General features: G+C 35.4%; 1 protein-coding gene and 1 pseudogene across 12 annotated transcripts in view; one reads left to right on the top strand and one right to left on the bottom strand.

Annotated features, from left to right (window-relative positions):
* Window positions 1-13,575, top strand: part of OPCML (opioid binding protein/cell adhesion molecule like) — a 477,723-nt gene that overhangs the window by 213,954 nt on the left and 250,194 nt on the right. The gene's annotated exons all lie outside the window — the stretch shown is intronic.
* LOC120615688 (uncharacterized) lies at window positions 9,973-10,091 on the bottom strand (annotated as a pseudogene).

Raw genomic sequence — 13,575 nt, 5'->3', positions numbered from 1 at the left:
CATTTTTAGCAAACTTCATATATGACACCAATGTATACCAGAGCTGGAGAACCATGACAATATGTCTATTGTGTCCTAGGTTACAGGTGGGAAATATTTCTGAAATTACTGGTTATTCAGAAATATTTAGTAAACACTACCATTTCTTTCTTAATTGAGATAATGTTGCATGGTAATTTATTTTAAATGTGTCCATGTATCCCATTAAAGTAAACTTGTATTACAAACAATGCCTGCTTGAGGCAGGGTTCACTGATGAAAGCTCAAATTAGTGGGCAAAACTATAAGGAGATAAAAGATCTCCCCATAGCCTCAATGTATCTCTCCCCGATGTATATTAGTCATCGTGTTGTTTTTAACAAATCATAATATTTTGCTATTCTTCTCTCCAAGTAGTGGAGCCTAATCCCCTCCCTTGGAGTATGAGATGGACTCGGTTACTGTCCTCTAATTAATAGTGTGGAAAGGGAAAAATTGTGACTTTACAGTGGAGAAACGACAGATATCACTTTACCAAGTGACTAAAGCTGACATCACAAGTAATGCCGGGTGTATTCTCTATTCCCTCTGATATGATGTAATGAAGCTCGTTAGCATCCAATCATGAGAAAATGTCAGACAGACCCAAGTTTAGGTACATTCTACAAAATACCTAACCATCACTGTCCATAGTCAAAGTTGTAAAAGACAGGGAAAGACCACAGGTACTGTCACAGATTAGAGGAGACTTAGAAGACATGACAACTAAATGCGGTGTGGAAGGGTCGACGTAGTCCTAGACATCAGTGGAAAAACTGGGAAAATGTGAGTACAATCTGTACTTTAGTTAGTAGTATTTTACTAAAGTTAGTGTCTTAGTTTTGATTATTGTACCAAGGTTTTAGAAGATGTTAAGTGAAAGGTTTACAAGAATTCTCTGTATTATCTTTGCAACTCTTCTATATACCTAAAATTACTTCAAAAATAAAAAGCTTTTTAAAAAATATGAAAAAAAAAAAGAATTCCTGCTGGAAAGGCTTTACCCTTTTTCACAAACCACACTGGCTGCTGACCTGTTTCCATCAGACAAGTGAAAGGTGCTCCACAAATGCAGGTAGAGACAAGGGGTTATCAGCTGTACATTATTGATGAATATCACTGCAGGAGGTTAGAGCACAGCTTGCCAGAAAATTCTAGAGAAGGAAGTGACAACTAGTGAGTTTCCCTTTATGTTTCCTAAACACCTACCATTTTTATTTGAAGAAAAGTAAAACTATATGACCCATGACGCTAAAAATAAGAAACTCAAGTCAAAGGACAGATGGCCATTTCATTAAAATATGCTCAATATGGAATGAGCATTCAGGAAAAAATATTGTTGTGTTAAAGTGTTATCTTCTTTACTTTTTAAAATATATTGTGATATTGGTTACCATATTGTTTGTGTAAGAAAAATTATTACGATTGTGTCTAATTTTTAGAGCTATCTGGAGCTGCCTTATTCAAACTCACTGAGAAAATTTTCTAGTTTCGCTTTATTTTCCAATTAATGAACTTTCAATGTTTCCCAAGGAGCAAAAAATATATTTATCTTCTCTGACCCTTTCTATTGTTGGAGTCTGGGTAAATCAATTGTACCCCAATAACACTAATGAGAAAGAGAGATCTAGGTGACTTTTACCTCCATTACCTACTGTGTCTGATTTTCATTCTTTAGTTAACAGTTAATGTTGTCCTTTGATTGCAGCTCAGTATAAGAAAATAACAATGATTATTTTAGCATCCCAAATTATATCCTACATAGAAAAATCTGTACATATGGAAGTGCTATGATTTTTAAGATTTTTTAAATTTTTCTTGATACTGCTGTGCAACTACAGTAATCCCACTCTATTTAGGGGTTTTGGACTACAGAGAGTAGAAAGGTGGTGTGTTCAGGAAAACAAAATGTTAATTTCTCTAAGTGAAATTATTAGCCTTTGTGATCATGAAGACTGGAGGTCATATAACAAGAGTCAGAAGGAACTGGAGAAGTTCTTCAGTCTACCCATTCAGCATAGAAATCTGTTTTTCAGTATTTCTTGCATAAAAGTTCATTTAGCTCCCACTTTAATATTCACCGTCACAGAAGCACACTATAAATAATAGTGTCTCAAAATAAGAGCACATTCCAACATGGTACATCTCAATAGTTAAATTTTGGCTAAATATAAATTGGCAGTTTCTGTCATCCTTGAAATTCTATCTATTGGCTTTGCTTATTTCTTCTGAATTAAGTCTTCTTTCTCTGTTACATGACAGCCCTTCTTCTATTTGAAGAGACCTGTCATACCTGCCCTAAGATGAAGTTCAGGTTCAACATCTCTAGTTATTTTATGATTCCTTCTATAACATGATTTCAAGAAACACGAGTATTTATTAATGTTTCTCTTTGAAAGCACTACTCAGAATTGAATACAATTTGAATCATCATTATTTAGTGTGCAATATGTTTGTACATATCAGATTTGAAAGATACATACACACTTATAGTATATATTAGGAAATGACATATAAGAAATGTTACAGATGGCTTTATTAGGGCAATTAATCTCGCTTTGTTAAACAATTCTGCATATTGATTAAAACAATATCCCTTTAAACTATTTCTCAGCCATATCCCTGAATAAAGCAATAATGTAGCTATACAAGAAGTCCTCGTCTGTGTGCCCTATTTTTGTTCTCATCAGTTCGGAGTGACTAGGGAGATATCATTTGATATATTCATGTACAAATTTATTATGTGAGATCTTGTACCTAAAGTGCCTAGCAGAATGCTGGCAGATACTAGGTTTTCAATAACAGTTAGCTTCTTTCATCCTCTTAATTTCTCTTCTTGAGCAATAATATCATTTATTCTTTGGTCTCCCACAGTCAGCTGGAGCTAATGAAAGGCTAGAGCATATGTGTTTGTTGCCATCTGGTTCTGGGATTCCAATGGGCCTTGGCTCTGAAGATCATTGATACAGTCCCATAGATTGCTGTGACTAAGTTCTCTCTGATGCAATGCATCATCTGTTCCATTAGCTCTGTCAACTTTCCAGTCATCTCTCCCTCAAAACCCGTTTGATCCTTTTACCTGTGGAAACAGTATCTGACTATTTTATCATCTGGCTATTTCAATTAAATTACATTAAAAAAGCATACAGTAAGGTTAAAAATGATCACTATATCACTCCAACTTTCTTCCATCCCCAGAAGGTTAATTGAAAGGCGGCCATCTTGGCGACGTTTAGACAAATGAGGATAATTATGTGTTCTCCAGCTCTTTGAGAGGTTAATTGCTTAGATGTACAAAGCCTTGAAGAACAAAGAAGGAATAAATCAGAAGCAGACTATGATCTGATAATGTAATTTGGTATATTCATGTACAACTCAAACAAATAAACCCCTAATTAGATGAACTCATTCAGTTGCATGAATACACTGCCAGTATACCATGGTCAGGCACCCCAAAATTGTGCACTTCATTCAGAGGACTCTGCGAGGGAGGAGCAGTGCTAAAGCTATGCAGAATTAAAGTGGGGGCTTCCAGGGCATGTCATGAGGAACTTGTATAATGGAATTTTGCTATGTTATATTTATATCTTTTACCTCTTAATTAGCAAGTCGACTTCTGCTGGCCTCTTCAAGTACAACTCTCTTATTTTCTTCAGAAGATACCATTTTTAACACCTAGGGAGAAGGTGAGGGAGTAGCATGAAAAAAATCACTCTAAAATGCGGGAAGGGGCACCTGTGCCTGGCACAGGGGAAGAGAACCGAGACTTCTGGGACTGTCGCTCTTAACTACTACTGCTTTTACATCCACTTTTGTTTAGGGTGAGAGAAAGACTTGGAATAGGATCACGTGATGGCCTCTAGCAAGGAATATACAATGTGTTCGACTTTTTTCCCCCTTATACTTAACTGGACATACGTATTTATGAAGAACTGGACTGATACTGCAGTTTTCTGTGAGTTTTCTCTGCCATTGGAAATGTAAATCTCTTTTCACATTGGGTTTCACCTATGAATTGAAAGTTCTAGGTGCTGTATGTGATTAAATTTATTTACCAGCAGGTCGCACATTTGTTATTACAGATATGGAACTGACCTTTAGTGTTAGGTATTCCCAAATGCCAGAATATGACAAACTTCTTAGTAATATGTTTATTATTATTATTATTATTATTATTATTATTATTATTTGAAGAGAAACCATTTGTCTGGGCTGTCTGTATTCCATATGTGTGAGGATATAAAGGAAAGGCTTGGGGAACAATAATTGCTTTGTGGGTGAACAGTTTATTCCTCTGTTTTCAGTCCCACTTTCTGCCTTCCATAACTTCAATCTTGAGCCACTCTGGAATTTAGCTCAACAAGCTCATATCCTTGCTAGAGCACCCATGTATGATGTGGCTACTTCTACTGTATGCTCATCTTTCTCTACGCTTTCAGAAGTTTATTGAAATTCTTGATCTGTTTATGATTCCTCCCCTATTCTCTTTGATATTTTGTGATTATTCCTTTCATTTTTTTCCCCCTTTACTATCATCTTAATGAAGTGTCAGGAAGGAGAAGTAGCCAATGCGTGTACTTAGTGAGATCACCTCAATCCAGAAACTCCTGGTTTAGGTTTTCCTAGCTTGCCCAAGAAATAGATTTCCCTCATTTTATGTGTCATTAATTAAATATACTGTGCACACAAACTTGCCAAGTACTTTTTCCCATGTAACACTACTAATGAAGTTATTCAGTCCTCTAATGAAAATCCTTTAGTATCTCACTATGTCCTGCAAAATAAAGCCCACACTTTTTAGTGTGTTATATAAGCTCTTATCAGTTCAAATTCACTTACCTCTTCCTTTCCCCAGTCCATCATCCATGGCATATTTTGAACTGCATGATTTCATAGTTATACTCATGCCATTTCACTTTTGATTATTATATTTTAATTTAGAACACACCATATCTTTACTTCCCTCTTCTTCACCACATTAGCAGTATTCATCCTTTATGGATCACATAGCATATTTCAGAAAAATTTTCTTATCTACCACACCCAGAAAGGACAGGCAAAGTGCCAAGGTGCTGTGCTTCCAAAGAACAATCTATTTTTCTGTCTCTCTCTTTTTTAATCTCTTTCAATTATTGTTTTTCTCTATATTTTTCATAACTTTTACCACATTTCATCTTAGTTGATTTGTATATGTAGCTGTAATCCTGTCAGCATGTCAGAGAAAAGACACATTGCCTCAGCTGAGGTTGTATTTGCCTGCTAGTAACAAAACCTGAATAATGTGGCCAAACCAAATAGGAGTTAATTCTTCTCAATAAAGGATTATAAAGGTGTACTTTACAAAGCTAGGAAGAGGCTTTTTTATGTTACTAATATCTCAGATATTGTCTTTTTTTCTCTATGTCACCTATAGTCTATGGTTTTTATTCTAACTCATCATTTCCTGATCTCAAGATGCCTGCTCCAAATCCAACCTTTATTTTCACTCCAGACCAGAACAAAAATAAGGAAGGAAGGAGAGAATGGCAGCATTTGGATCTGAAAAGTAAAATTTATATAAAATTCAGATAAAATCAGTAAAAATGCCAATATTCCTTGGCCAACTTCTATCTATTTCTCATTGGACAGAAATGAGTCATATTATCATCTCTGACTAGAAAAGAAAGCCTAGGAAAGCCACTTTGAGCAACACTGGGATTCTTTTAGTAAGGAAGAAAGGAAGAAAGGATATTGGAAAACTATTATCAGTATCTAGCATATAGGTTTTGCTTAATTTTATATCTTCTTTACTTAGCACCCTATCTGGCACATAACAGGTACTCATTAAATATTTATAGAAAAACAAATAAATTTTAAAACGTGAAAGGAACCTTGTTTTATTGGAGAGGGAATTTGAACTCCAAAGAGTTTAAATGATCTCACCAAGGTCCATTACTACAAGTGACAGAGCTGTGGGAAGTTCTTGGAACAAATTCAAATGTAGGAACAAACTCTTGCAACCATTCTACAAGTGAGTCTAGTTTGTAGTTTAATTTGTGGAACTAATCTGGTATGATAGGCTAGGATAATGCATCATATAGGCTTTGCTGTTAAAGTTTAAGATTCTTATTATTGGGTCAAGACAATTTCCATACAGACTCATATGACTCCTATTTTCATGCTGGAACCAAATAACTCAGAGACGACTCTTCAGATGTGTCTGCCTCCCTCTCTGCAGGCCTTTGATTATTTCTAGCCCAATAAAAGAGAATGGAATCTTAATTTCTAAAGGAAAATAAAAACAAATTGTAGTAAGCCTTAACAAGAAGGAAAAGGTGGTGTCCTGTCACCACTCTACTTTCTCAAATGGGTTATTTGATTTTTCTTAATTGTTGGTGAAATTTTCTCAAATTGGCAATTATAATTTGAAGCTGATTGCTTACCCAGGTAATTTACAGATTTTGCATTTGGCAAGAATGCTTCATGACACTTCCCATGAATATGGTTTTATTATCTTTCAGCTAAGTTTTCCTTTTTGTGTATATTCTATGTTTGGAAGATGTTGTTACTTTTGCCCACAGGAAGTTTAGGTGCTAATTCTGTTAGCTGCATATTTCTGATGAAATCAAGTTTTGTTTTTTTTTTTTTTTTTTTAATAATTTTTTTTAAACCATTTAGAGACCCAGAGGAATTGATTAGGTGTTCCCCAAAGCAAACTAAATAATTGAATTAAAATAAAAATTTATCAAAATAAGTTGCAGAATATTAGCAATAAGTTATACTTTTCTTGGTTCTGATGATGGATTTTAAGGAGTAACTATTCTTATGCTATCTCCTCCTGCCTTCTATTTTTAACAGTCTCCCCACTCACTCCCTTTGTCAGCCTGGTCTGAAATCAAAGTTTAATTATCTTTATTTGCTCTTGTACTGTGCATTAAGATAGAGTTTATCCAGTAGTCCAACTGTTTTGAAGATAATTAGTCAAGAATTCAACCTGCTATAAAATAATCCTTCTAGGCAAAGAGCTGGGGACAGAAGACATTCTTCAGTGATTCTCCATTACTCATAAGAGTCACAGATTTTCTATCTGAAGTCAAATATTATGAATTGCACTATCAAGTTAAGGGTTTAAATTGCAAAGGGCAGAATACATTGTTAATAAGTGTTTGCTTTAGGAAAATATATTATTTCCATTTGATGGGACCTTTAAACTCAATGAAGAAAGTTGATCCATGGTCAACTTCAAATCAATAATTAATAGAATTTTTAAAAAAAATTTGGTATGAACTCGTGTAATAGAAGACATCTTTGCACGTAAATGTTGGAGATGTCTGCTTTGTTTAATTATCCATTCAGTAAACACTTATGGAGCACCTATTATGAGCCAGGATCCATTCTAACCATTCAAGATGAAGTCGTGAACAAGACTTACCAGTCCTTGCCTTCAGGAAGCTTAAAATGTAAGCGTGATTATGTTTCTGTGATTTCTTTCCTATGGCACTGAAAGTACCTCCTTTGGGTGGATAGTTTATTAATTTTCCAGTAAAGAGGCCAGCTGGCTCTCAGTCTGAGCCTGAATAGGAGGGTAACATGGTCGAGCCCTTTTTAATATAGCTTACTAGTTTCATCTGTCCTTTGTGCTCTATGCTGTAGCTTAGAGGAAAACCAGCCAAGCCCCCAAAATATGGCTGATCCTATAAATGCAAGAGCAGAATAGCAATGAATGTTAATTACAAGCACTTAATTGCTAAACTCATTTTATAGGGAGTAAATGTATTGCTGGACATGCCAAAGCTTCTTCTACATTCTTTGTGAACAACAGCTTACTCTTTCTATAGCATCTCAACAAGAAAGAGGAGCAAAAGGCGAACTTGATCTTCCTATTGAACTTCAGGTTCTTGAATTTTCAGGTCTGCTAACATTGCTTGCAATAAATGATGCTTTTCTTCTGCTGCTTTTGATTGAAGAACACTAGAAATCAGTTGGGGAGCAGGTGCTACATTGTGTTAGATTAACACTGATTGAATTCTTACACAGCCAGCTGATTGAAGCACGTGTTCTGCAAGCTTATGATTCTGCAAACACTAGGTTGCAAGCAGGAGGATATTTTGCCATATCATGTCCCTTAATCAACACCTTCAAATCTATCAATACTGTCAACTGGAGCTTAGATTCCTCAGCCCACTCTGAAATAGCACCCTAGGCTGGTCACAAAAACAAAAATGTATCTCTGGGAGAAAAGAGGGAATTGGTTTAATTTTTTTTTTTCCTTCTCATACTGAGTAGATGAACATTTAAATCGTGAAAATAATCAGATGTTCATTAGACTTGGTAATGACACTGGATGGGCATGGGCCTTTATTCTCCATGTAACAGCCTCTGATTTGATAACAAGATAAAAAATATAAATTATTGGCACAAATGCTTGAAATGCCCCATGAGAATGCACCAGGTGTTGTCATTGGGATGGCTGGGCCAGCCACCAGACATGTGAGGAGATGTTCAATAACTGTTATCCTACATTTTAAAGATGCACTTTATGTAAGCTCTGTGACAATTTAGAACCCATCCTGCTGGGAAAGGAAATGGAGTTAGTTGCTAGGAGAAATAACGCAGAGGTAGACACAATGCAAAGAGAACTTGGAGAATCCTCTGAAAACCAACAGACCATTTTCACAAGGACTTCCACCTAGTTTTAAATTGTCCCAGCAGCCTCACTAGCAGTTCTGGCTGGAGAAGGGAAAACCAGGAGGTATTTATCCATAAGTGAAATATCTTCTTGCCATTGAATGCATGCTGGTCTATTATTTATTTATTCATTTGTATTTCATATATTTAAATGTTTTTCATCAAGTATACATCATCTAACATATAAAATGATCTTAACTGTAAAAAAATTATCTGTGCCTCAGTTTCTTTCTATTTAAGTGGGGATTCGGATAAGATATATCTCAAGGTTGTTATGAGGCATGCATAGTTCAGTGTCTGCCACTTAGTGAGTTCTATGTAAATGTTTGATCTTATTAGTGCTCCGATGAGAGAATGAATCAAACTTAAAGGTTCTGTAATGCCTCTTTCCCATGTTATTCTAATACACATACAATTTTCTACGTGGAGGTCTTATAATTTCCTAGGACATTTTGTTTTAAACTAACAGTTGCTTTCCAGCTAAGTCTTACATCATAGTCCAAAATTCTGTTGGTTAGGCTTGAAGCGAAGCTAGACTATCGATCTGCCAATGCTATGGCCCTGGTCTCTCTTCATCTGTGCTCTAACCCAGAATCACACACACACACACACACACACAAAATCAAACATGCATGCACCCATAATATTTCATTGAATCGTTGAAGAGATCCATGCATTTTCAGTAGAAGGATAAAAGAATGGCTTGGCACACCAACTACTACATTTTCCTCCTTTCAGCCTTAAACACTGATATTCAAAGAGGAAGAAGTAAGCCAATTATTCCAAGCAAAGAGCTTCCTCTGAACTTTCCTCTAACACCCTCCTATACTGATGTTATTACACTAATAGACACTGAGAGATTTCAATGTATTGTCTAAACCACGGGTCCTCAAAATGTGCTTCTTATGCCAGCAGCATCAGCATTACCTGGAAACTTGTTAGAAATGCTAGTCCTTTGGCCCCACTCCAGTCCTATTGATCCAGAAACTCTGGGAGTGGAACCCAGTGATCTTTTAATAGACCCTCCAGATGATTCTCATACACACTGAAGTTTGAGGACCACAGGCTTAAGTGAAGTTGAACCCTACATTTTGATTGATATACTGAGGCCTGGGCCAGTGTGATTCGTTGTTTGTCTCATATAGGGTCAATGAAATTTGTTTGATATTCTGCTTCTGTCTATATACCTGTCAAATGTCATTTTTTCTCAGCATTAGATATGAATACTCCCATAACTTTTTTCCCTGAATGTGTTAACTGAAGGTATTTTGCACATTTTCTTTTTTACACCTACAGCACCTGGTATTCCTAGGTGGTTTCCCATCCAAGTACTAACCAGGCCTGACCCTGCTTAGCTTCTGAGATTAGACAAGATCAGGCATGTTCAAGGTGGCATGGCCATAGACCAAATTCTGCACATTTTATTCTCTCTTAACTTTATAAAGTTAGCTTGGCAAAAGGAAAATGACCCAATCCATTGATACATTTTATGTAACTTATCTCATGAGATAGAATTTCTTTTAAGGTTCAGCAACTCACACAAGATCTCAAAAGGAAGTAAATGACCAAGCTGGCTGTGAATTCAGGTGTACTAACTCCATTGACTGTGTTCTTGAATTCTATGCAATTCTGCTTTTCGTGACCCATGGCACCTCCTTACTGCCCTTCAGAATCTGGTTGTTAAATATTATTATTATTATTATTATTTTTGAAATTCACCATCTCAGTCAAAAATATAGCTAAGGAAGTTTTCTCCTGAGCCATCCCTGACTCCAAGTCTACATTTGAACCAATGAATAAGGATGGTCACATGTATTTTCTCTTTCAATACCTTCGCTGGGAATGGGTTCTTGAATCACAATTGTGTCAGTATGCAGAGAGTCTTTGCCCTACCCTTCTGGAAAAATAAAACAAACAAACAAACAAGCAAAAGCATTGCTGTTGACCACAGAATTTGAACTGTCTTGGCTCTTTATAAACTATTATTTCAAATCAATAAGGAAAAATGGAGGGGCTTATTCCTAGTGAGGAGACCTCACTACATAATCCAGTGAAAATCCTAATGTAACAGTCAAATTACCCTTCGAAATTTAAATGACTTTATTGAGTGCTTTCCTTGTATATTCTGAAAATAGACCAAAACATGTATTAAAAATAATTATGGAGACCTACTTTAAGAGTGAAAAAGCAGTGTTAGGATTTATTGCGTGTCACATATAATCCATGAGACAGCTCAGGAGTACAAAGAACAGGGAACTCATTTTACTAATACATTGTTTCTCAGATAGACAAAAAGGATCTCTTTTTTTACAATTCAAATCTATTAGACAATATGTTCATGTGCTAAAAATGAAGCCTGTTTCAACTTAATATAAGGTTATCCAGTACCAAATCCATCTAAAATAGTGATATCATTATTTTCAAGCTGCATTAAATATAGTATTGTTCCTTGAAAGAGGTTATAAAGACAAATTCTAAATTATAGCTACTATTTCAAAAGGTCTTGGCGATTCTTGCATCTAATACCCTGATATTTCAGATGGGATAAGTGAGGCCCAGAAAAGCTCTTTAATTCCCGAGGATGCACATCTAGTTTTTGGTAAAGTCAGGACTATATCGCAGCCACCAGTTCAGTGGTCTCGTTCTCTCATTTCATCATTTACTGCCTGATCGAAGAAAATGAGCAAAGAAAAGTATGCTTATCCATTCACTTTTCTTCTGTGTAGAAAGTTTATGTTGTTTCTTCTTTGTAGAAAGTTTATGTTGTATACTGGAGGATTATTTTAAGTTTAGCTTTTGACAAAAGTAATGGGGAAAAAATCGTATGATTGCTCAACAGAAAATCAATAATAATAATTATTATATATGTTCTTTATCCCCACGGGACAACATTTTCAAATTTCTTTTTTAAGAATCCTTACAAACTTTCTCTCTACTAAAGAAATAGGTTGTAGAATTACCATTTCCAAGCTAGGAAAAATGAAAACCAGAATGGTTAAGTGTCTTTGTGTGAATGGCACAGCAAGTTATCTATAGATTTTTAAAGTCTCTTAGAATGCATTACACATTAAATCACATTAAATCACAGAGAGCTCAATTTGCAAAGCAAATTAGTAGAATATCTGTTTTATATCAAACATTTAACTTAAAAAAGTCTAGCCCTCTGCTTTTCAGAGAGAATGGAAGCGGTTGCATGCAAAAGAATGTGACTGATGTAAATTAGACTGAAGATATTACAAGAACCAAATCACTTGCTAAATACTTGGTACTTAGTACTTCAATTTGGAAGTTGATTTTGTGACAAACAGGAGAGTTGCTTTCAGATGGAAAACACTATGATATGACATTAAATGGTGAGATTAAGATGGGAGAAACTCATTTAAATATGAGTTCGGCTTTTAATTCCCTGAGTATTTGAGAGATTAAAAAGGAAAGAATAGAAAAGAGAGAAATTAAAAAAAAAAAATAATAGTTTTCTGTGCTGAAGAAAGGCTGTAGTTTAAGTTTTGTTAAAGAACATAGAATTTGTGTCAGAGATCTCAAATCACAAATCAATGCTACAATACTTCTTGCTATCTAGATGTAAAAAAAAAAAAAATCTATGTATGTAGCTTAAGGCAGAGCAGTTTATAAGAACTACATAGATTGGGAAATGAAGTCCATGCTTAGTATGGCAAAATTAACCTTAATGGGATAAAGCCAAATCAAGTAAAATTTGGTCTCACAGTGAGAAAGAAAAATTCCTAATGGTGATACATATGAGACAGTAAAATAATTTTCTAAGAGCATTGCCATTCTTCTTATTAATTAGTTTTTATCATGTGCCTACATTTATAGTAGATTCTATTTAAAATAGAAATTGTTATAATTTCTGCCCAATGAACCTACAATATTTGTATGACTGTTGAAAATGAAATATAGGCTTCTACTAGTGAGAAGTATCTTGGGGAGTAACTGAGTAGTATTAAAAATACTACAAATATTCAGAATGGCTATCTGTTTTCCTGCAGAGCAGTCAGCAAATCATCTGATTATCTGCACAACCGCCTTTTTGACTAATCTCCTTCAAGGAGTGTTTCCCTCTGAAAATGAGTATTGACTGGGAAGGAAATATTACTGATGGACTTATGAGTAATGTGTCTAGATTAGGACATCTAAAACATTACTATGAGAAAACAAAATACATAGTGACACAAACATAAACTTTTAACAGTTTTAGAAATTTGGGATAAATGGACAGCTTATGAGAGACCAGAGCATAGGAACAAAGATGCTCCTATTGAAGTGTTTACACTAGCAAAGGAATTGGAATAGTAAGAGGAATCTCCACTTTTGTTCTAGAGAATCCACGTTCTGGCCACAAACTGAAATCATTTGCATAGTTTGGTGTTTTAGAACATCTTCACATTTGGCGTAGGGATTTGAGGATTGGAGAGGTAATTATTTGGCCAATGAAATCCATCAGCGTGCATCATTTGCAAGTTAATAAGTTAGTTTTGATAGACCCCACTGTGTTCTTCTCCATCTTCCTCAGTAGTTCTTTTGGTGAAGACAGATCAGACCTCCCTCGATTTAGTTAGTCATGGCTGAGAAAACCTAGAGAAGATCATTGTGAAAATTCCATTTTCCAATGCAAGGCATTGTTATTTCTGTCTTCATATTCAGTGTTGTATTTGAAATTGCTATGTTCCCCAAAGGCTAGTTGCATAGTCTGAGTTAAAATTGATAATCCACACACATCTGCTTCAGGGAACCTGGGACCAGCACCTGAAGGACAGTCTGATGCTGATCAACCAGAAATAGACCAGAAGGTTTGGAGAGAGATCACAGATGGCCCAGCATCAAGGAATGGACAGCTCTATAGGTTAGGTAGACAATAAAATGACAGCA

Source organism: Pteropus medius, unplaced genomic scaffold, assembly GCF_902729225.1.
Source record: "Pteropus medius unplaced genomic scaffold, Ma_sr-lr_union100, whole genome shotgun sequence".
NCBI lineage: Eukaryota > Metazoa > Chordata > Mammalia > Chiroptera > Pteropodidae > Pteropus > Pteropus medius.
This window is presented reverse-complemented; position numbering and strand designations above follow the sequence as displayed.